Here is a 21,402-nt window from a genome sequence, read left to right as displayed (position 1 = left end):
TTTTTCTACCATATGTTTTTTTTCCCTTCACCTTTCTATTAATGTGCTCTGTGAACAGCCAGACTCTTTTGCAATGACCTTTTGTGTCTTTCCCTCCTTGTGCAAGGTGTCAGTGGTCGTCTTTTGGACAACTGTCAAGTCACCAGTCTTCCCCCATGATTGTGTGTCCTACAGAACTAGACTGAGAGAACATTTAAAGGCTTTGCAGGTGTTTTGAGTTAATTATCTGATTAGAGTGTGGCACCAGGTGTCTTCAAAACTGAACCTTTTTACAATATTCAAATTTCCTGAGATACTGAATTTGGGCTTTTCCTTAGTTGTCAGTTATAATCATCAAAATTAAAGGAAATAAACATTTGAAATATATAAGTCTGTGTGTAATGAATGAATATAATATACAAGTTTCACATTTTGAATGGAAATGGTTAAATCAACTTTTTGATGGTATTCTAATTATATGACCAGCACCTGTAGTTGGACAGTGTGACGTGCGCATGCGCAAATTAGTCCTTTCATTCATCTCAACCACACTTGCTTCAGAAAGCCCCGCCCACAAGGCGTCAAGCGCCTCCTATTGGTGTATTAGCATTCTGTGTGTGAGCAGCACACGGTTGCGCGCTGAGCTTTATAGCAACCGTTGCCCTGAGCTGCAGCGCCATAGTCACCGTAGTCCTGGCGACTGTAACCCACCAACAATAACAACATCCTAACCGTCACCTTCCTCATCCTCATCTTCACACCAGTCCAGGTGAACACTTCCACAGTACCCGCTCGCTCATCAGTAAGTTCCCGCTTTAATCGCTGCTGGATGCTCAGGTGTGTTATTTCTGATGATTGGAGTCGAATCTGAAGATCTTGTGACGGTTTCATCGCCGTCGATCTTCCTCATCCTTCTCTACAGATGTTTCTCATCTCAATCGCGTCTCTTTGTTAAACCCGAATATAAAAACGACATCTGTCGCGGTTTGAATGCTGTTTACGAGTAAATACGACGACAACGACACGCGTTTGTGAGACTTTGAGGCAGAAAACGCGATGAAATCGGTGTTTTGTTGAAGCGCAGCATCATCTTCTCCTCACGAAGCAGGTGTTGCTAAGCGGCTAACGTTAGCATCGCGAAGCGATTCTTCATCACAGTTTGCGTTCGTGCTCGAAAACACACCGTTTGTGTGATAATTTTCACGTTTCTATTTTCTGAAAACGATTTAGTTGTAATAAACGTGTATATATGTGTCTCGTTTTTGTGAGGCGTTATTCCCAGCTTCATTCTGACGCTCATTTGTGATGAAACCGAGTGAGTTTTCTCTTCTCCGAGTTGTTTGAGCTGTTGGTTTCGGCTGATGAATGTTCCTGAATGGTTTTAAGATGTGTTTTGTGGGGTATAATGCGCATATGAAGATAATGTGTCTGTCTTCTATTGTTATAAAGCAGGAGTTACTCTTGCTAAGCTATTGGCCCTCAGCCTCTGTGGCCGCGTCTCAAAACCTAGTGTGCTCCCTACATAGGGCGCACATAGTTGGGCATCCATACACTAAAACTTGTGTGCTGGATATCTAGAGCTCATTAATAGCCAAATGTCAAAGAGTAGTGGACATCTCAGCCTAAGTTAGCTGTGTAGAATCCATTATAAGCTCATAGTCACATTAGTATTGACATCACTTGTCGAATTAAACATGGCATTTTGACATTATATTTTGTAGCTGGTTGGGTTGCATTAAAGGAAGAAATGCAGGGAAGGTGGGATCATGGGACTGAAGATGTGTCCTGCTGTTGAATGTTGTCAGAATTGCTTGGTTAACAACCCAAACTAGATTTCTGTATTTATAATCCTTAATTTTTCTATGAAAGGCTCAAGTATAATAATGCATCATCATCATAATCAGTTTTCTAGTGCTGCCAAGCAATTAATCGCACCCAAAATAATCCCAATATTATTTACTTATGTGTGTGTTGTGTATATTTATGTATTTATATATAAATACACACATATGCAATTTTATTGCATTAGATGCAGTTTGCGGGCGATCCTCACATACTCCAGACCGCAGCAGGTTCGAGTCACATCGACTAAACAAACCGCCGAGGGTTTCCTGGAGTTGCATCAGGGTCCTCTGTGAGATGAAGAACGTCTCGCTTCCCCTGTTGTCTTCATTATAGACCGAGGGACAGGTGTGTGTCATGAAGAAGACCTGACATGTGCTCAGTGGAGAGAGGCATCATGGGATATCACTCCAACCTGCTTCACTGATAGAAATGCAACTTTTGATATTCTGGAAAAGAATAGTGAATTTAATTCATTTTTTTTCTAGAGTGTTTTCTCTGAAAGCAAACAAAAGCAATCCAGCTAGCTTAGGTGATCTTGTTATTCCAGGTGTTTCTCTCAGGTCCGGTGTTTTTAGGTTTATCTTCTGTCGTTGTCTTCCTCCTGTTAGTCTGTTAATGGTCAAACCGAGAGGACGGAGGGATGTCAGAAAGCGCTAGTTATCAGCGAAGCCGTGCCACCTGTCCGCGGTATCCCGTTCCCTTCCCAATCTCTTTAAGAGATACTGATTGAGTAAATAATTCATATCCATTTCAGTTCTAGCTAAACGCTTTGAGGTTCATAGCTCACGAGCGCGTGGGCGGATGCTGCTCGGGAAAAGAAAAATAGTTAAGATTAATCAAGTCTCTCTTTTTTTTGCTTTATTTTAGTGTTTTTTTTTTATCTTAACCACCCCTGGCATTGCTAAATATACATCAGCAACTGTAATCACTTCAGAAGTCTTTGTTTTAATGATTGTTTCTGCGTTCTGAATATTTTCGCTTCAAGCTCAATTGGCGCAGTAGATACACTCTTAAAAATAAAGGTTTCTGAAAGAGGGGTTTGCAATAAAGAACCATTTTTGGTTGCCCTTTAGGTGAACCGTTTTTAAAACGATCACTTTCATAATCTTTAATAATCTCAAGAACCTTCTTCCACTTTTTGGTCAATGCATTGTTGCATGGCCCTCTGTTGTAACCTTTGTGCATCCATGAGACTCAAACTCAGATTTTCCTGCCTGATATATATATCTCTGTATGGCATCCCAAAAGCAGGTTTGACCCCTCGCTCCGTGGGCCGTGGGGGTAGAGACCGCTAGTGTCGCCCTCCTCTTGGGCCTTTGTTACCCTTCAGCTTTTGAGTGTGCAGAAGCTTTTAAGTGTCCCACAGGGAGCGGATGAATGAGAGGAGCTGAAGGTGAAGCTGGGGGGTGGAGGAGGGAGCAGACAGGTGCATGATTATACACAGACGGGGAGCAGGTGGGGTCACTTCAGACAGAGCCCTGCTTCAACATGCACACTTTACACTGGACATCAAGTGCCAGAATGATTCATCAATAAACAAAAGTAGATATAAAATCAAACAATGCAACATTTTATTTCCATGAACCGTAAACAAAACTATCAACTTTTTGTGTTGCACTCTTAGCTGTCAGTTATTTGCTGTGCATAAATGTTATCAAACTATGTTGGTAACACTTTAGGGAACAATTCTCGCTATTAACTAGTGTCTTATTAGCATTCCCATCATTATTGTCTGTTTATTACTACGTAATATAAAGCACATATTCTGCACAACCTTCTACATCCCTAATACCAAAACCAAAACTACCTTACTATTAATTACCAGCACATTAAGAGTTTATTGCAGGAAACGTCATAGCTAATGGTTTGTTAATAGTGAGAATTGGAGCTTAAAACAAAGTGTGTGATCACAGTTTGAATCCTTGTTGGAGTGAATGTGTGTTTAATGTAGTGTGGCCTGCATTTTCTTTCACCTTGTTTATAATGTTTTGGGTTAGGATGAGGGAAACATCTGTCTCTGCATCTGTCAAGCGTCCGAGTAACAGATGCATGTGTGTTGAAATAATGTAGAGTTTGACTGGGCAGAATTCAAAGCTGTAACTCAAATACTTTTATAGATGTGCTTCATTAGTTTATTTCACTACGTGCACAAATGGATAGTTGCAATTTATCTTTTTGCATTTACCATATTTCTGTGAATCTGATGCTGTGTGGATTACTTAATGCCACCAGGAAGTAAAAAACAAGTAACTGAAAACTAGAAACTAGTCTTTTTAACCTTAATCTGCATAAACATATTACACCAAATACATAAAATAATGTTATTTTTAGCAACGCCATATGACCCCATATGGTAATCCAAACTGGCATCAAATGTTAGAAGTGCTATCTCTGAATAGTTTAAGCGTGTTCTAGTTGGCGTGTGCATTGGAAATGGCCGTGATTATGTGTGAGTCAGGAATGCTGGGTAATCAGATGTTTAGGGCTGGGGGGGAGGTGAAGTGAACACAACAGCACCTGCACCCTTCAGGTAAATGAGGAGCAGAGGAAGAGGAGGAGGAGGGAGTCTCTGGGGAGAGAAGCTCGGCTGTAGGGTAATTAACCTGCAGAGACCTGATCATGGAAACTTTTACAGCTGAGAAGCCTTGGGCTGCGTGTACGGTCGAGCGCCGCTGCTCAAACACGGCTTGTTTACCTGCCGCATTAATGCTCGCATGCACAGGAGCAAGAACAACCAATGCAATTATACATAGTTTCTAACATTAATGATTTCAGCAATACTGCATTCAAGAGGAACGTCAGCTGTTGCTTTTGAAATCTCATCGGCTTAAAGCGTGAGTATAGAGAAACCTGTCGAGGTGGTTAAATATTAACTACATTTATTGCTCTGGGTACGGGCAGTGATCTCCACCCACTGACCTGCACAGAACACACAGATCCCGTCCAAATCAGCACTGTGTGTTTGTGCAAGCAGAAAAAAAAACCAACCATTGGACCGATCTCATTGCTCAGAATTCTGAAATGCCATTTTTTTAATGCTAAAAAGCTTGAGCAAAGTCTGATAAAAGTGGTTCATTAGAATTATCTCCCAGAACTGTGTTCACATTCACAAACAACAGACTCCGAAAATTAGATAACACGACCGCGTTTCGTCTGCAGGCTCTGAAGCTTGTGATTTATTGTATGCAATAATTATTAAATACAGTGCCTTCTGCTGCAACAACTTCAATGTTTCTTCGTGATGTTTAAGGCAAGTTAACTCTTTCCCCACCAGCATTTTTGCTGATTTTCACTAAAATCTCATGGCCTCCAGAATATTTTGTTGTATGAATATCTGAACTTATTCCAGCTTCAAGCATTGTTTTTTTTTATTAACACTTGAATGTAGGTAGATTTCATAAAAAAAAGCAACATTTTGAGCAAAAAGCTGAGAAGATCACATTTTTCTCAAACTGTACATCAGGATCATATTCAGTAATATAATCAGAGTAAAGCTGCAGTAGATGTCTCCCATCAGAACTCCTTTAACACTTTCTGGATCCACACTTCACTCGCTAGCATCAGACTGTTCTCTTTATACACTGTTAGTGTTGAGGATCACATTAGTTTTCATACGAGATGCTCGTTTCTGCGTCTTCCTGGTCTGTGTTTTTGATCAGTGACTCATTCAGGAGATGTGTAACAGCGCCCCCTAGTGTATAACAGTGAGAACACGGACACTTCTGTGTTTGGCAGAGAAAGAGTTAATCAGGAATTATTATGTGAATGATGGTGATTCTGTGTGTCCAAGGCGCCATGCAGACCCCCGAGGCCGGCGCTGACTCCACGTCCAGCGTGCCGCTCCAGACCAGCGTGCCTGTGCCGTCTGCGGTCAGTGTCCAGCAGGTGGCGTCTCAGGTCCAGCAACAGGTGAGGCAGCCCACATCAGTCTAACAAACTATTATAGCTCAGCCGAAACTGCTGAAAATGTGCTCACCCCTCAGGCCTTCCAAGATTAGGACCAGTTTGTTTCTTCGTCAGATTTGGAGAAATGTAGCATTGCATCAGTCTCTTTCTGTTTGGATCTTAATGAAAGAATTGTAACTGTAATATACTGCTGTTTGCTTTTTCTTCTGAAACCACTTATTTATATATTCTCCGGCTTTATGGAGACGTATACTCCCACAATTACTGGGAGTAATTGTGTGGTGTGTTTCAGGCGCAGACTGTTCAACAGGTCCAGCATGTGTATCAAACACAGGTGCAGTACGTTCAGGAGGAAAACAACCCCGGTTACACCAACGGGACCATGTGAGTGTGTTCATGAGCCGGCAATACATGCATGATCTCTACAATGTATGTCAGAGCCATGGCTTTGTCATTAGCACAAATGCTGAGAAGTGTGTAAGTGCACCAGTAAAATGCAGAATTAGTCTTCATACAAATAAAACATGGGCGATATGGGGAAAATGTGCAATATTTTTTTTTCTCAGACATTTGACCGATTCTCAATTTAGCATCTTGCAAAAAGTGTCTATTTCTAAAATTTGGTAATAATTTGGGATCGTCTGCTTTTTACAGAAGAAGCAAAAAGCACTTCCAGACGTTCACCTGAAACTCTCCTAAGTGCTTCTGTCTGCTCTCTCTCTCTCTCTCTCTCTCTCTCTCTCTGTCTCTCTCTCTCTCTCTCATTCCCTGAGTAACATTCAGATCGCTCATATTTAGAAATACACACAGCAAGAGGCTAAGATCTTTTAAATTGGCTATTATAAATAAAATGTCATCAGCCGAATGAAGAGAGCATATATCAGAAAGGCAATCAGAAGCAATGTTCTCTATAAAATAGTTATGCTTTGGTGATTTGTGTATCCATGGAAACAGCACTCTCACCTGAAGCTGAAAGGATGCGAACGCATCAAGACGAGACTTATTATGTTTCTCGAGTCAATTAAAGAAACCGAACTCTGTCTGAATCGCTCTTGTTTTATCGGCAGACGGACGTATTCATACTCAGAACCGCAGCTGTACAACCAGAACAGCGGCGGGAACTACTTCGACACGCAGGGCGGCTCGGCTCAGGTGAGCTCTCACAGTTTGACCAACAACGGGAACGGTGCTCTGGCCATGGGGCTGTCAGGAGGACAGATCATCAGCAGCTCAGGAGCGTATCTGATTGGAGGAAACTCCATGGATGGCTCCGCCCCTCACAGCACGGCTCAGACCACTAGAGCCTCCCCCGCCACGGTGAGCTCCAATCACAGACGCACACGACTGAACTTACTCTGCAGCACAGAACCAGTCATCAGTAGCAATAGACAACAATACATTGTATGAGTCACAATTATACATTTCTCTTTTATGCCAAAAATCATTAGGATATTAAGTAAAGATGTTCCATGAAGATATTTAGTAAATCTCCTACCGTAAATATATCAAAACTTAAAGTTTGATTAGTAATATGCATTGCTAAGAACTTCATCTGAACAACTTTAAAGATGATTTTCTCAATATTTAGATTTTTTTGCTCCCTCAGATTCCAGATTTTCTAATAGTTGTATCTCAGACAGATATTGTCCTCTGAACAAACCACACATCACTGGAGAGATGATAAGTGTAAATCTCAATTTCACCAAATTGACTCGACTGGTTTTGTGCTCCAGGGTCACGTATGTGCTTGGAACGATTAAAGCCGTATTTAATAATTTTTCTGTTTAGCCCATGATTTACTCACCCTCAAGGCATCCTACGTGTATATGACTTACTTCTTTCAGACGAATCCAATCAGAGTTATATACAAATTGTTTTGCTCCTCCAAGGCTTATAATTTTAGTGAATGTTTAGTTTTTTTGTTCAACAGTCCATAAGTAGTCAAATAAAGCTCATCCATCCATAATAAAACATGCCTCATGTTGCAAATCAGTGTGCTTTTGTAAAATAAAATCCATATTTAAAACATTACAAACACTTTTCTCTCACTGTAGACAATTTTTAATATAACTGATTGAATTCATCTGAAAGAAGAAAGTCATGTATACTAGAGGGTGAGTAAATCATGGGCTGATTTACATTTTTGGGAGAACTAACCCTTTAAGTGCTAATCATTTTCAGACTGTTTTTTTTACGAGAGACGTCTATAAGAGCTGAAAACACACTTCAGAATCAAATGAATAGTCATTCTTAACAATTGTGAGCCGTGCTGGAAGAGTGAGTGAGAATGCACACAGGCTAATTTTAAACTACATGCAAACAAAAAAATTAATTTGAGGTCTTGTTCCTGCTACTGTTCTCTTTAAAATAAATGTTCCAAAATTGGGTTTCCACATAGGACCAATTTATTTTTTTCCTTGATGTGAATAACCTTTTCCCACTGTGAAGACCATTCGTCCAAATGAAAGTTTCCGTGGATCTCAAAGGTTCTTCATGGAACCAATAATCTCCATTTTTTTAGAGCGTTCCATTGCACAAAAGTTTATTTTAGATTACACTCTTCACACTCAGTTATCGGGGTTCCTTCGAAGCCAATAAAGAACGTTTAGCAACATCTTAAAAGAACTCCTTGCACACATATTACGTTTTTTAATTCGATTGTACCGTTTACTAATCGTTGACTTTTTTAGTAATGTGTATATATGAACACACAGTGCATATGCAAAACAAGACAACACCGCTACTTTTTTGAGAAGCCTTTAGATCAGGTCTTAAAATATCCCCTATCTAAGCAGCTCATTAGATTTTGGAACGGAGCCAATGTGTCTACATCCGATTGGCTTTAAAAATAAATGGTTGAGCATCATTAAAAGGTACCTTTGACAATTTTCTGCCAGGTGTGTGTTGTTGCACTCACTGTCAGTGCTAGATGTAAATGCACAAAGATGTAAAACGCATCCTTTTGTGAATGAAAGTGAACCGAAGCTGGATGATTATGATTATATGTGCGGTGCAGGGCTGAAGTGTGTGTTTGGTGGCTGGGATGCTTCAGTCGGGTCTGTTTCTGCTGCTCAGCTCTCTGTCGCTACAGCCTTCGTTTGATTTACTTTCCCCCCCTTTTTTGTTTTTGTTCTCCTTTATTCTTTTGCTCTTTGGTCTATCAGATTGAAATGGCGATTGAGACGCTCCAAAAGTCTGAAGGTTTGTCCAGTCAGAGAAGTTCGCTGCTCAACAGTCATGTAAGTTGTGAACATGCACCGCTTCGCTTTCTTTGCACTTCGCTTTCTCTCGCTTTCTCTCTTTCCTACACTGTGCCATTAGAAAGAGTCATATTATAAATTCAGAACATTGCATTCCATACATTTTAAATAAAGTAAATGTTTATTTCCAGATTTTCAGTGTGGACTTTTTAAATGGCAACGTTTACTTGTATCGTTCTTCTGTGTGTATAGTTTCAGTATTTGTAATATTAACTGTTTTACTCGTCCAGCACCATTGTCATTGCAAATCTGTGACTTCCTTCCTTCCATAGAACACAAGATGCTATTTTTTTTAAAGAAATGTGCACTTTATCTGATGAATTCTTCACAGCTGCAATGGCTTCTGGATAATTACGAGACAGCGGAGGGCGTGAGTCTGCCGCGCTCCACGCTCTACAGTCACTACCTGCGCCACTGTCAGGAGCAGAAGCTGGATCCCGTCAACGCTGCATCCTTCGGGAAGCTCATCCGCTCCATCTTCATGGGGCTGCGCACACGCCGCTTGGGCACCCGGTAAAATCAGCTATATTTCACACACCTAAATCGCTTTTATTTTCCAGATGTAATCGAATCATTTGGTTGGTAATGTGCACTGAACAGAAAGCCTGCATTTATTCACAGCAGTCTGATTTCTCACCTTGATTTCAGAGGGAACTCTAAGTATCACTATTACGGGATCCGTGTGAAGCCGGACTCTCCTCTGAACCGGTTGCAGGAGGACATGCAGTACATGGCATTGAGACAGCAGCCCGTCCAGCAGAAGCAGAGGTACTGTAGACTCTGTCAAACCACAGGAAAGAGATCTGTAGCGCTCTTCTCAAGAGTATCCCGTGTGCTAGTAGTATTCCCAACAGAAGAGCATGACGCTAGCAACACAAAGGTCAAGGTTCAGTTTTCAGGAAATGCATGTACTGATCAAATGTATACTTTAACTGCATGCACAAATGTGGACTGAATCATGGGATCCAATCATAAAAATGCAATTTACTATATAACGCGGAATGGCATAGAATTTGATTATGGGGTGTAAAAAAAAAAAAAAAAAAAAAAGTATAACAAATTTAATAGATGTTTTTGATTATTAGTAATTAAAGAAACCATTAAAATTGAATCCGGAAAATAAATGGAAAACACAAATTTGGTCAGAAAACAATTTGAGAAAATAAAACATTTTCTAGGGTCTTAATTTTACTTTTGTTTTAATAAATTGTCATTTAATATTGTAAGTTTCATTATTTCAGTTAATTAGGATAGTTTTTTATTTAACCATTAATACAGAATCTAGAAAAATTTAAATGGGGGGGGGGGAACATAATCCAATTTTTTTTTTTTTAATAAAATGTAATTTGGAAAAAAAGAATTAAAAAAAATTCATAGGGCCCTATAAATTAACATGTAGCGCCTGTGTAAAGTTTGTTGCTATCCATTTAAGTTATAAAGGTAGCTGGTTTTGTTTTGGAACAGGGCTCACCTGTTGTTGTCTCTTCTCTAGATTCAAGCCAGTACCGAAGATTGACGGTGTTTCAGGGAGAGCTTCTCCAGCGGGGGGCACACACCCAGCGCTGCAGAGCAGTCCTTCATCGCTCAAAGCCAGCATCATCAGCAGTTCCTCGGTAAACATTACGCAAAAATCACAGGAGACGGTTAGCGCACATTCGTATTATAGAAGAGCTTTTCTGAATTTCCCCATGTGCCCCATTAGACGGGTCCATAGCTCTGCCAGAGTTCACTGAACTTGACCTCGGAGAGCCTGTGGAAGGTGTTGGACCAGAGGACGTCAAAGCCCTTCAGACGCTGTACAGAGAGCACTGCGAGGTCAGTCGTCACGCTCAATTAGACCTTTATCACAGTCTGCGTGTCGTCATATCCGGCTTCGATAAGTAGTTTAAAGGAAATTCCAAAATCTAATCTAAAATGTGACGATTCAAATCAGTTGAGATGCTAAACAAATGGCAATTCAGTTAGTGGCATGAGTTTATATGAATGCGTGTCCGAGGGGAACTTACTGTCTTTAGAAAAGTTGAGATGGTATTTTTTCTTTTCATCTTGCCTCTGTATAATGCATAAGTGCAGCACTGCTTTGTTTACAGGAGACGCTTTAAGCTCCACCATCTCGTCTGCTGTTTCGGTTTCATGCAGATATTTATGTATAGTTTCACAAAACTGAAGTCAAACCATTCTGTTTTAACTTCAGATTTCGAAATTATACAATTTAATTTAGATTAAAAACTGTTCGTGTTGAACGTATGCAGCATCTTTGTTTGGATCATTATTAAAATGCAGTGGTTGCTTTTACACACACAAAGCCTTATTTTGTTTATATGAAGAGATTTTTCTTTTCTCGTTACTTATTTGATTTGGGGTTTGTTTTTATTTTTTAATTTAGTTTTGTCATTTACGCTTTTATCCAAAGCAACTTACAAATGAAGACAATCGAAGCAATCAAAACCAACAAAAGAGCAATAATATGCAAGTGGTATATTAGCATATTATTATTATTATTATTATTATAGTGTTATATTTCAGTTTCAGAAAGAAAAGTGCAGCGTTTTGTCCAAGAAATAAAAATGGACACATTTAATTTATAATTTGTCTTAAACTCATTTTGTAAAAAAATTTTTTGAATTGAATCGTGAAATCAAAATTGTAAATCGAATCGTGAGTTGAGTGAATCATTACATCCCTACTATTATTTGAAAAGTCTGCTCTTCGACCGTGGAAGTGTGATAAAGGCCTATTCTCAGCTGAATTCAAGTTTAACGGTGTTGTTACCATTTTCACACGTAGGCCATTTTGGACGTAGTGGTGAACCTTCAGTTCAATCTAATCGAGAACTTGTGGCAGACTTTCTGGCGCTATTCTCCATCCAGCTCCGTAGAGGGCGTCACCATCACTGAAAACAGGTGTGTTACTCTTGTTACCTACCTCTGTTTCATCAAGTTTACTAGATTAAACAAGCAACATTGGTTACACTGTATTGTTATGTTCCACTTTTGAAATTCTACTAACAACAAGTAACTTTGCCAGTACGTCAACTGATTCGTGCTCATCTGCAGCTACATGTCGACTGATTCGCGCTCGTCCGTGGCTACATGTCGACTGATTCGCGCTCGTCCGCGGCTACATGTCGACTGATTCGAGCTCGTCCGTGGCTACATGTCGACTGATTCGCGCTCGTCAGCGGCTACATGTCGACTGATTCGCGCTCGTCCGCGACTACATGTCGACTGATTCTCGCTGGTCCGTGGCTACATGTCGACTGATTCGCGCTCGTCCGTGGCTACATGTCGACTGATTCGCGCTCTTTCCGCGGCTACAAGTCGACTGATTCGCGCTCGTCCGCAGCTACATGTCGACTGATTCGGGCTCGTCCGCGGTTACATGTCGACTGATTCGCTCTCGTCCGCGGCTACATGTCGCGGCTACATGTCTACATGTCGGATATTATATACCTATTTTAAACAACCATCTAAATTTGTATTAACTCACAAATTCAACCAAAACATATAACATACTACATGTCGTACTACATGTCGACTGATTTAGCGCTCTTCCGCGGCTACATGTGGACTAATTCACGCTCGTCCGCGGCTACATGTCGACTGATTCGCGCTTGTCCGCGGCTACATGTAGACTGATTCGCGCTCGTCCGCGGCTACATGTGGACTGATTCGCGCTCGTCCGCGGCTACATGTCGACTGATTCGCGCTCATCCGCGGCTACAAGCCGACTGATTCGCTCTCGTCCGCGGCTACATGTCGCGGCTACATGTCTACATGTCGGATATTATATACCTATTTTAAACAACCATCTAAATTTTTATTAACTCACAAATTCAACCAAAACATATAACGTACTACATGTCGTACTACATGTCGACTGATTCGCGCTCGTCCGCGGCTACATGTCGACTGATTCGCGCTCGTCCGCGGCTACATGTCGACTGATTCGCGCTCGTCCGCGGCTACATGTCGACTGATTCGCTCTCGTCCGCGGCTACATGTCGCGGCTACATGTCTACATGTCGGATATTATATACCTATTTTAAACAACCATCTAAATTTGTATTAACTCACAAATTCAACCAAAACATATAACATACTACATGTCGTACTACATGTCGACTGATTTAGCGCTCTTCCGCGGCTACATGTGGACTAATTCGCGCTCGTCCGCGGCTACATGTCGACTGATTCGCGCTTGTCCGCGGCTACATGTCGACTGATTCGCGCTCGTTCCGCGGCTACATGTCGACTGATTCGCGCTCGTCCGCGGCTACATGTCGACTGATTCGCGCTCGTCCGCGGCTACATGTCGACTGATTCGCGCTTGTCCGCGGCTACATGTCGACTGATTCGCGCTCATCCGCGGCTACAAGCCGACTGATTCGCTCTCGTCCGCGGCTACATGTCGACTGATTCGCGCTCGTCCGCGGCTACATGTGGACTGATTCGCGCTCGTCCGCGGCTACATGTGGACTGATTCGCGCTTGTCCGCGGCTACATGTCGACTGATTCGCGCTCGTCCGCGGCTACATGTGGACTGATTCGCGCTCGTCCGCGGCTACATGTGGACTGATTCGCGCTCGTCCGCGGCTACATGTCGACTGATTCGCGCTTGTCCGCGGCTACATGTAGACTGATTCGCGCTCGTCCGCGGCTACATGTGGACTGATTCGCGCTCGTCCGCGGCTACATGTCGACTGATTCGCGCTCATCCGCGGCTACAAGCCGACTGATTCGCTCTCGTCCGCGGCTACATGTCGCGGCTACATGTCTACATGTCGGATATTATATACCTATTTTAAACAACCATCTAAATTTTTATTAACTCACAAATTCAACCAAAACATATAACGTACTACATGTCGTACTACATGTCGACTGATTCGCGCTCGTCCGCGGCTACATGTCGACTGATTCGCGCTCGTCCGCGGCTACATGTCGACTGATTCGCGCTCGTCCGCGGCTACATGTCGACTGATTCGCTCTCGTCCGCGGCTACATGTCGCGGCTACATGTCTACATGTCGGATATTATATACCTATTTTAAACAACCATCTAAATTTGTATTAACTCACAAATTCAACCAAAACATATAACATACTACATGTCGTACTACATGTCGACTGATTTAGCGCTCTTCCGCGGCTACATGTGGACTAATTCGCGCTCGTCCGCGGCTACATGTCGACTGATTCGCGCTTGTCCGCGGCTACATGTCGACTGATTCGCGCTCGTCCGCGGCTACATGTCGACTGATTCGCGCTCGTCCGCGGCTACATGTCGACTGATTCGCGCTCGTCCGCGGCTACATGTCGACTGATTCGCGCTTGTCCGCGGCTACATGTCGACTGATTCGCGCTCATCCGCGGCTACAAGCCGACTGATTCGCTCTCGTCCGCGGCTACATGTCGACTGATTCGCGCTCGTCCGCGGCTACATGTGGACTGATTCGCGCTCCTCCGCGGCTACATGTGGACTGATTCGCGCTTGTCCGCGGCTACATGTCGACTGATTCGCGCTCGTCCGCGGCTACATGTGGACTGATTCGCGCTCGTCCGCGGCTACATGTGGACTGATTCGCGCTCGTCCGCGGCTACATGTCGACTGATTCGCGCTCATCCGCGGCTACAAGCCGACTGATTCGCTCTCGTCCGCGGCTACATGTCGCGGCTACATGTCTACATGTCGGATATTATATACCTATTTTAAACAACCATCTAAATTTTTATTAACTCACAAATTCAACCAAAACATATAACGTACTACATGTTGTACTACATGTGGACTGATTCGCGCTCGTCCGCGGCTACATGTCGACTGATTCGCGCTCGTCCGTGGCTACATGTAGACTGATTCGCGCTCGTTTGCGGAGTATACTGTTAGGTTTATGGTTAGTTAAATAAGTTGACAGATTCTCACAGTCTTGTATGTTTTGGACCTATCAAAATAAAGTGTTAGCAGATATTAAGCAGACAATCTAGTTATACTCTAATGACTGCTAGTTGACATGTAGTTGCAAAGTTACTAACTGTTAGTAGAATATCTAAAGTGGAGGATCAAAATAATGTGTAAACCGTAATGTTAAAATCTAATTATTTTTGATTAAGTGGTCTGAGCGAAATCGAAGGCCGCCTGCCGCGGACCGGACTGGTTCTTCTCTGTGGAAACGAGGCAGTGCTAAAGTGGATGAACACCTGTGATCATCTGATGTATCAGGCCCTCGTGGAGATCCTCATCCCTGATGTTCTGAGACCCATTCCTAGTGAGTCTTTCTTCATAGTCATAGCCTCAAAAGGCCAAATGTGGATTAGCATGAAACTCTTTTCTTCCAGTGTTCTGTTCAGTTCAGATACTATAAACTAGGGTGTAAATCGGAGGGTTCGTCTTAATACAATACAACATTGATTCTCATACCCAGCAATACATTTGCAGATAACTCAAAATATTCTACGATAAGATTTGATACTGTATATCAATCGATTTATCGATATTGGGATATTATATACCTATTTTAAACAACCATCTAAATTTTTATTAACTCACAAATGCAACCAAAACATATAACGTACATGACCTAAAGGCCTTCACAGCATCCTGTCAAAATAAAAGTTTGGTTTAACTTGAAGAAACTGTGACAAAAATATTACTCAATGTAAATGATCATATTACTACTTAAAAAAACTATTTTTTAAATAATTATTTACCAGTTATCAATTCACTTAGCAGAAATATGTAAGTACACAACACAGTTTTTCTGGGGGAATATGGAAGAAAAAAAAATATAACATTAAATATTTATGCTTCAATAAACTTAGCTCAGTCTAAAAGATATTTCAGGTACTGAAATGTAATAAATATAAAATAACTGCATAGGCCTCTATGTATAAATAAAATATAAATGAATCATTATTGATGTTAAAAAGGATATTTAGTCAGGAGCAGTGAGCACAACTTATTTTTCTTTGACGGCATTAGGTTTATTAGTTTTCTTTCACAGAAAACAACTTCTCACACAGCGCTCCACAGCTCCGACAACAATCCTGAGCATGTTTTACGCTCACCTTTGCCTTCAGGCCGTCCTTATATTGAGTCCTGATACGTGAGTTTGAAGGAGAAAAGGAAGTCTCTTCTGCTTAACAAGCTTGCATTTATTTGATCCAATATACAGCAAAAGTGGTAATATTGGGAAATATTATTCCAATGTAAAATAACAGTTTTCTGTGTGAATCTGTGTTAAAGTGTAATGTATTTCTGTGATGCTCCGCTGTATTTTCAGCATCATTCCTCCAGTCTTCAGTGTCACATGATCTTCAGAAATCAGAAAAATATGATGATTTACTGCTCAAGAAACATTTCTGATTATTAGCAATGTTGAACACAGTTGAGTAAATTTTTTTTCAGGATTCTTTGATGAATAGAAAGATTCAAAGATTAGCATTTATCTGAAATAAAAAGCATTTGTAACATTATACACTAACAGGGGAATTTAATATATTTTTAAATGTATTCACATAGAAAACAGATATTTTAAATAGTACAAATATTTCACAGTTTTACTCTTTGTGCTGTATTTTGGATCAAATAAATGCAGGCTTGTTGATCAGAAGAGACTTCTGTAAAAAAAAAAAAATCTTACTTGTTTCTCTGTCCTTTATTCAGTGTAAATCTAAATCTCCATCTGTGTTCGACAGGTGCCTTGACTCAAGCCATCCGTAATTTTGCCAAAAGCCTTGAGGGCTGGCTCACCAACGCCATGAGCAGCATCCCTCAGAGGATGATCCAGACCAAGGTAAGACTGTAGAGGGTTTCCAGCTGATAATGAAAGCCTTTGTCTGCTGTAGAAATCCCAGTTTCAAGAAGTCCTTCCTCTATTGCGCAGGTTTCTGCTGTTAGTGCCTTCGCTCAGACGCTGCGCAGATACACGTCTCTGAATCATCTGGCGCAGGCGGCCCGTGCAGTGCTGCAGAACACCTCCCAGATCAACCAGATGCTCAGCGACCTCAACCGGGTCGACTTTGCCAATGTTCAGGTATGTTTTGCACTTCGTGGCATCTTGACAGAGAAAGCCGGCATTTTGTTCCATAGTTTTGAACATGCACTCTTTTGTAAAGGCTGGAATACACAACACTTGCCGACTTTGTGAATGGTTAATCCCAAATATTGATTACCTAGTAAATAAGGAATACATTAATTTCATACTATAGTTAGTATCTATTAACATATGTGACCCCGAACTACAAAACCAGTCATTAGGGTCAATTTTGCAAAAATGAGATGTATACATCATCTGAAAGCTGAATAAATGATCTCTCCATTGATGTGTGTTTATTCGGAGGACAATATTTGTCTGAGATGCAACTATTTGAAAATCTGGAATCTGAGGGAGCAAAAAAATCTAAATATTGAGAAAATCATCTTTAAAGTTGTTCAGATGAAGTTCTTAGCAATGCATATTACTAATCAAACATTAAGTTTTGATATATTTATGGTAGGAGATTTACTAAATATATTCATGAAAAATGATCTTTACTTAAAATCCTAATGATTTTTTTCATTAAAGAAAAATGTATAATTTTGACTCAATCAATGTATTGTTGTCTATAGCTACAAATGCTCCAGTGCTACTGATGACTATGAAATGAAATTATAAACTAAAATTTCTTAATATCAAGCATAAAATGTTACCGATATTAAACCGATATTATTCAAACCGATATTATTCAAAGATCATACAATCCTCATTTATTTGTGACATTAAAACTAAAACTTCAAAAGCAAGATAAAATGTCCTTGCAAAGGTTTCATTTTAGCACCATCAAAAATACTTCAGTATATCTTTAGCTTCACTATTTACAAACAATTAAAGCGCGTTAAAAAATAAGTTGTTCTAAATTTAGCAGAGACAAGTTTATTATTATTATTATTAAGTACAATTTGAGGGTATTTATATTAAGTGCATGCATTTGAAGTGTGCTTGGCACAAAATGTATTAAATTAATTTTTCACTAGGGTTATTATACTTGGCCTTCACATCATTTATCTCTCTGCCCGTCATGCACTATGCAAATATTCAGTGAAATCTGTCAACTGTGGACTACCCAAAATCTGCAGACTGGCTTTGGCTTTTGGCAACTATCTGACTTTCGAATCTATGCTAAGTTCATGTAGCCTATTCCAGCCTTACAATGTCGATTAGCCGATGCATCGCAGTGATGTTGTGATGGTTGTTGATGGCGTACAGGAGCAGGCCTCGTGGGTGTGCCAGTGTGAAGAGGGCGTAGTTCAACGCCTCGAGCAGGACTTCAAGGCCACCCTCCAGCAGCAGAGCTCTTTGGAACAGTGGGCAGCTTGGCTGGACAACGTGGTCACTCAAATACTCAAGCCGTACGAGGATAAACCATCCCTCCCCAAAGCTGCACGCCAGTTCCTGCTCAAGTGGTCCTTCTACAGGCAAGACATTTCACACTTGGTTCAGTTTGTGTAGATTGAAACCATACTGGGATCTCCCCAAATCCTTTACGACCAACCAAATGAACCAAGAATCTCTCCTACACCCTTACGATCAAAGTGTTAACTGTACTTTTGCATGTTTTACTGTGCTCTCACAGCTCTATGGTCATCAGAGACCTGACCCTCCGCAGCGCGGCGAGTTTCGGCTCGTTCCACTTGATCCGGCTGCTGTACGACGAGTACATGTTCTATCTGGTGGAGCACCGCGTCGCACAGGCCACAGGAGAGACGCCCATCAGAGTTATGGGAGAGGTAAAGACTGTGTGTAGCTCAGCGTGAGCCGTAAAGAGCCACGAAGTCAGTCTTTCTCTTTAATCACCATTTCTTTGTGCTGCTCCATCTATCGCAGTTTCAGGACCTGAATAACATGTCACCTGCCAACATCGACAAAGGTAAGCTCAGACTGCAAGCTGAGACCTCATTACACCCAGAGTTACATAATTACAGTCCGGACTAACGAGCCCAGCCACTTTAGACCAGAGAGACAAGACATTACTGTACAAACACTCTACAGTTTGTGTTCCTCCATCATTACGTTTTCCTTTCTGGCTCACATCACCAATAATCCCTCTAAATTTGAGTCATTCTGACTAATAGAGACCATGCTGGTGGTCCATTGTAGAATAAGTTTTCCTTTTTTATCTTTATAAATAAAATCAAGCTAAATTGCCTTAAATTTTCTTTTTGTTTAAAGGGATAGTTCACCCAAAAATGAAGATTAAATCAGTTTACTCTTTTTCTGTTTAATACACTATGCCTTTCTTTCATTTCGGACAACCGCTCTTTTGAAATATGATACTTTTGCATCTTTTTAAAGGGATAGTTTACACAAAAATAAAACTTCTTTCATTAATTATGTAGAAACGTAGCGAGGACATTGGTTAAACAGTTCATGTGACATCAGGGGTTCAACTGTAATTTAACAAAGCTACGAGAACACTTTTTGTCCGCAAAGAAAACAAGGTTGTTCAACAATTCCTCTGAACCACTGATAACACACAGACTATTTTAACGATATATCTTAATTTGTGTTCTGAAGATAAAGGGTTTGAAACAACATGAGAGAGAGTAATTAATGACAAAATAAAAATTTTTGGGTTAACTATCCCTTTAGAAGCTTGATGTACACCACACGCTAGCATTATATCACTAGTGCACCCGTGACATTATTTAAACATTTCCTTCTGTAGTATACAACAAAAACACGACTTGATCTTCATGTTTGGGTGAACCAACCCTTTAAAGTCCCTAACAAAAACATTGTATTTTAGTCTTGTTTTCTAGTATAAATATCTAAACATTCTTAAATCAAGATGCGTTCACTGTACAAGTGAAATGATTTAAGATATTAAAATAAAAAAAATCTAAATTTTCTTAGTTTTTCCTTAAAACAAACAAAAATATCTGACAATATCTTGTCAAGAAAAATAATCTTGTTTAGCCTTTGAATTAAGGCTATTTTTCCTATGCCATTGGCAGATATTTTTGTTTGTTTTAAGTAAAAACTAAATTTTTTTTTTTTTTTTTTTAAGAAAACAAGACGTAATATTTGACCCTGGAGCACAAAATTATACATTTTTCTTTTATGCCAAAAAGGATAAAGTAAAGATCATGTTCCATGAAGATATTTTCTAAATCTCCTACCATAAATACATAAAAACATCATGTTTGATTAGTAATATGCATTGCTGAGAACTTCATCTGAACAACTTTAAAGATGATTTTCTCAATATTTAGATTTTTTTGCTCCCTCAGATTCCAGATTTTCTAATATTGTCCTCCAAACAAACCACACATCAGTGTTGAAGTGAAATGGGTTGTGAATGACCTTCTGCTTCTCTCTGATGTCTGTAGACGAGGTGAGTGAGATGGACAGTGATCTGGACGAGGAGATGGAGGAGATGGAGGAGTGTGACGAGCCTCTGGCCAAGCGGGAGAAAGCGGAGCCCGAGGTCATGCAGGTGGAGGACGGCAGCGGCGCGGTGCTGAGCGTGGTTCAGTCCAGCATGCTCCGCGCTTCACCCTCGAGCGAACACATCCTCAGCTTGAGCGGAACCAGCACCATCCGCCACTGCAGCAGTCTGGGAAACACATACGCCTCGGTCTGAAAGCCTTTCAGTGCATCTGTCTCCAAAACATCTGTCCTCATCCTCAGCAGAAACACAGACTCTCGCTGAGATCATCAAACTCTAGCAAACCAACTCCAGGATGTTTAAACCCCTCATGTTCCCAGGTGAAGAAAAATAATGCACTCTGATTTTGTGCTTAATATACTGAAAATGATTCTTTAGTACGTCTTTAAGATCATCTAAGAGTCTGTTTTGGGACACCAGAAAGATAAACTAAAATGTACTTCTAACACACCGCAAAAAAACGATTCTCTTTTCTAGTTTAAATATCTTAACATTTTTGAATCAAGATGCATTTACTGTACAAGTACAATGATTTGAGATATTAAGTCTTGTTTTCTAAAAACAAGCAAAAATAATCTTAATTCAGAGGCTAAACAAGATTATTTGTTCTGCCATATTTGCTGATATTTTAGGGGAAAATATATATAAAAAATGTTTTTTTAATAATTTTACTTGTTCAGTAAAATTATCTCGATTCAAGAATTTTTTGATATTTAGATATAAATACCAAGAGTTTTTAAAAAAAATGTTTTTAGTTCACACTTGTACACTCAAGCGGTGACTAAATACATTTTTAAATGCACAAATAGTATGCAAAAACGGTGTCCCAAAATAGCACAGTTGAGTTTAAGTACTAAAGAGTAATGTTTTGTATATTAAGAACAAAATTAAGGCGGAAAACTGCACTTTTGTTTTTTAGTTAACAGAAAACACTTGTGTATGACCCAGATCTCCAGTCCAAGCCTCTGGCTCCAGGGAACCGTC

General features: G+C 40.5%; 1 pseudogene; it reads left to right on the top strand.

The window, feature by feature from the left end:
* Nucleotides 1-592: 592 nt before the first annotated feature.
* LOC113110078 (transcription factor RFX3-like) lies at nucleotides 593-20,687 on the top strand (annotated as a pseudogene).
* The last annotated feature ends 715 nt before the right edge of the window (nucleotides 20,688-21,402 follow it).

Source organism: Carassius auratus, chromosome 10, assembly GCF_003368295.1.
Source record: "Carassius auratus strain Wakin chromosome 10, ASM336829v1, whole genome shotgun sequence".
Lineage (NCBI taxonomy): Eukaryota > Metazoa > Chordata > Actinopteri > Cypriniformes > Cyprinidae > Carassius > Carassius auratus.
The sequence above is the reverse complement of the archived record's forward strand: the minus strand, read 5'-3'. Positions and strand labels throughout refer to the sequence as shown.